Genomic DNA, 4,718 nt, shown 5'->3' on the forward strand with positions numbered 1-4,718 from the left:
GAGTACTCTACACGTTGTAGCAGTTAGTGTCAAGTAGCTGCTACAATTGTCAGAAGTCAATCGACACTATAGGGTTTAACCACGTTATATCATTTTTTAGCAGTTCAACGACACAAGCTGCGATAGCAAAGATAAACATTTTTTTTTAACTCTTGACTTGCTCAAAGTAAACCCTCATTGATTATCGACCTAAAAACATTAAACTCATTGTAGCAGCTAGGAGATGGTTCAAAATCCTATAAATTCAAACTATCATAGTAGGCAAAGGTTTGGATGATAAACCCTAAGACAATACTTACGATGGAGGCAAAGCTTTGGATGAGAAACAAGTCATCGCGGTGAGGTTGATTGATGAAGACTCTATGGGGGCACCGATGAACTATCAATGAAATGCCTTCGAAATATTTGTCACACGATGAGTTTAGGGTTTAAAACTTTGGCCTATGAGGGTAAAAATGTAATTGCATAGTATATATAGTACCACAATAATTGAAAAAAAAGGTAATACACTGCTACAACGTGTAGCAGCTTCTGAAGACTAGCTGCTTCAACGTGTTGCAGTTGCTTCTACAACGTGTAAAACTTGAGATTCCTATGAACTATTATTGGTTGAAAATGCAGAGTAACATCTTGTTGGAGTGTAAACGAAGAAAGAGCTGTTACATCATTATAGCAGCTAACCTCCCGAGTTAGCTGTCACACGTTGTTGCAGCTACATGTAGAGGTTGCTGCTACAAGGTGTAGTAGTTATTAGTCGAAGTAGCTTCTTCAACGTGTAGTAGCAAAGCAAACCAAAGGCGCTCAAACATCGGAAATAATTTTAAATATTTTTTTTGCAAGTTGATAATCTTTGTACAAAAATATGGTGACTAAAAAAGGGGCTTACCGAGTTAGGTGCCACAGGTTGTGGTAGCTACATGTAGAGGTATCTGCTATAAGGTGTAGCAGTTATTAGTCAAAGCAGCTGCTACAACGCATCGCAGCAAACCAAAGCAAAGGCGTACAGTAGTGCAAATAATTTATAATCATTTTTTAGCAAGTTGATATAGAGAGACAATTTTATAATTTTTAGCAGTAATCTTTGTACAAAAAATTTGCCTACTAAAAAAATTTCTTACGGAGTTAACTGCCACAGGTTGTGGCAGCTACATGTAGAGGTAGCTGCTACAAGGTGTAGCAGTTATTAGTCGAAGTAGCTACCACAACGCATCGTAGCAAACCAAAGCAAAGGCGTTGCAGCAGCGCAGATAATTTAAAATCATTTTTTTAGCAAGTTGATATACCGAGACAATTAAATATTTTTAGGGTTAATCTTTGAACAAAATTATGGCCGCTATAAAAAGGACTTACGAAGTTACCTGCCACAAGTTTGGGTAGCTACATGTAGAGGTAGCTGCTACAAGGTGTAGCAGTTATTAGTCGAAATAGCTGCCACAACACGTCGTGGCAAACCAAAGCAAAGGTGCTACAGCAGTGGACATAATTTATAATCATATTTTTAGCAAGTTGATATAGAGAGACAATTAAATATTTTTAGGGTTACTATTTGAACAAAAAATATGGCTACTAAAAAAAGGACTTACGGAGTTAGTTGTCACATGTTTTGGTAGCTACATGTACAGGTAGTTGCTACAATGTGTAGTAGTTATTAGTCGAAGTATCTGCTACAACGCATCACAACAAACCAAAGCTAAGGCACTGCAACACCAGAATTTATTTATAATCATTTGTTTAGCAAGTTAATATAGAGAGATAATTAAATATTTTTAGGGTTAATCAAGATAAAAAATATAGCTACTAAAAGCAGATATCTTACCTAGTTAGCTACCACAGGTTGTGACATCTACATGTAGAGTTAGCTGCTACAAGGTGTAGCAGTTATGAGTCAAAGTAGTTGCTTCAACGTGTAGGAGCAAAGCAAAGCAAAGGCGCTGCAGTAGCAGAAATAATTTTATATCAATTTTTTAGCAAGTTGATATACAGCATATCAAAAATATGGCTACTGGGTTAATCTCTGCTAGAAAATAGGGCTACTAGAGAAACGACTTACCATGTTTGCTGCTACAAGGTGTAGCAGTTATTAGACGAAGTAGCTACTTCAACGTGTACCAGCAAAGCAAACCAAGGGCATTGCAGCAACGGAAATATTTTTAATTCATTTTTTTAGCAAGTTGATATACAACATATCAAAAATATGTCTACTGGATTAATCTCTGCGAGACAATAGGGCTACTAGAAAAATGTCTTTCCAAGTTAGCTGCTACAAAGTGTCGCAGCTACATGGAGAGTTAGTTGCTACAAGGTGTAGCAGTTACCAGTACATGTTGTAGCAGCTACCTCTCCATGTAGCTGCTACAACTTGTAGCAGCAAAGGAAAGTCCAAGTGGCTACAGGCGGTTGTTGCAGCCGTCGGCCTTCCACGTCATAGCATAAATCCATCCGACCTTCGACGACGACCAATCCAAGTTAGCTGCTATAAGTTGTAGCAGCTACAAGGACGGTTTCCTATGAAGTAGTTGATGTAATGTTTATAAGCGAAGTAAAGATGCTGCATCTTTAAACAATAATTTCAACAATTTTTTTACCAAGCTGATATATTTCTAGGGGTAATATATGCTAGCAATTGTAGCTGCCAAAAAAATGACTTACCAAGTGGCTACTCCAACATGTAGCTGCTACGCTACAACCCACTTGGCTGTAGCCTGCATCCATTTGTACAAAGCGTCGTCCCTGAACATTATAGCAATAATCCTTCTAATATTTGTAGGTTATAACGATGTGGATTATCAAATTAAAATGAAACGACTTACCATTGCGAATGGAGAGAGGTGGTAAGCTCTCGTAGCAGTTGTGCGATTGAAGACGCCGGTGAAACTTTCCCGCCGGGAGCCCGAGGGCCGAGGGACGACGGCCGACGGACTATGGACGATGGAGGACGTTGACAGAGGGAGCGAGAGAGGGAGAGATTTTAATATTAAACTTTCTCGGCGACTTGTGAGGTCGGTCGGACGATGGAGACAGAGGGAGCGAGAGTGGGAGAGCGGTGATGAAGGGAGATTTTAATTTTAATTTGGGTCATTTCCCACGACGTGGTTTTGAACTGCATGCGGGAGGGGAAAGAGAATAAATGATATATTTTATTTGTAGGGAAATCGAGCTGCCAACGCCACGTCTGCGCATCGCTCACAGTCACGCACAAAGTGTCGCCCAACATATCAAATATATATATATATATATATATATATATATATATATATATATTGATATGTTGCCCATCTTACATTGCTCATCCCGTGTGCATCTAATTTTTTTTTTACTTAATACTATAACTCAACCCCTAAACTCAAAAGGCAAAATCTGATTGAGATAACTGAGAGTTTTAACAAAAAATAATTTTAAAAAAATAATTACACTAGGTGCTCAAGAGGTGTGCGGTGTAAGGTGGGCAGTATATCGAAACTATATTTATATAAAATATTGATATGATGCAGACTTCGTTCGCGCCACAGCGATTGAGGTACCTAGATTGAATCCTGGTGGCTCGATTAATTTAGGTTATTTAAAAAAAATAACTCCAGAGTTAAGCCAATTAGATTTTGTCTTAAGAGTTTAGGGGTTGAGTTATTGTGTTCAAGCTAAAAAAAATTAGGTGCTCGCAGGATATATATTTAAGATGTCTAATATAGCTTTTTTTTTTATTTAGCTTCGGGGTTAAGCCAATTAGATTTTACCTTTAGATTTCATAGGTTAAATTAGTGTTCAAGCTAAAAAAAACTAAAAAATTTTAGATGTTCACGGAGTTATAGTATGTGTACTTAGGATTTAAGATGTAAGGAAATGATTATTTTAAAATATAAATAAAAATTAATTAATTAAAGGCACCTAGATCAAATCCAAGCACCTCAATCACTATGTTGTGGACTCATCTGCAGGACTCGTCCTGCAGCTATCAGATATATATACATATATATACTATTCACTGTAGAACTGTTCATGACAAGTTAGTTGAGGCGCCTGGAATTAATCCAAGCCCCTCGATTCTTTTTTTTTTTTAATTATTTTTTGTCGAGGTGCCTGGATTTAATCCAGACACCTCGATTCTTTTTTTAAAAATAAAAATAAAAAGTTTCTTAAATTTTAAACTTGAAACATCTTAAATACATATATTATACCTCATGAGCATCTAGATTTTTTTATCTTGAACATTATAACCCAACCTCTGAACTCTAGAGGCAAAATCTAATTAGTTTAACCCCGAAGCCAAAAAAATATTGTGCTGTCAACATATAGGCGCCTGGATGAATTCCAGATGCCCGAGTGAAGTCTGCAGTATATAAGAATGTTAGTCTACACACCCAATGGTGCACATCTTGTGAGCACCAAGTGTATTTTATTTTTTTTTATTTTTTTTGGAACTTAAAATTTAAAATTTATGGTTTAGTGTTTATGGTTTAGGGGTTGGGCTATAATATTAAAGCAATATAAATGTTTTAAAAACCCACACAAAAAATTACACATGGTGCTCACAGGATGTGTACCATTGAGTATGTAGCATAGCAATCCTCCCTCTTTCTCTCTTTATATATATAGACTTTGATATGTTGCCAAGGTGTCCATCAATGTGTGTGTGTGTGTAAAAGGAGGGAGCCAAAAACGCATTGCCTCTTAAAAACTCAAAATATTTCTAACCATCCTTCCAACTCTCTCATTTCCCTTAC

This window comes from Zingiber officinale, chromosome 9A, assembly GCF_018446385.1.
Source record: "Zingiber officinale cultivar Zhangliang chromosome 9A, Zo_v1.1, whole genome shotgun sequence".
NCBI lineage: Eukaryota > Viridiplantae > Streptophyta > Magnoliopsida > Zingiberales > Zingiberaceae > Zingiber > Zingiber officinale.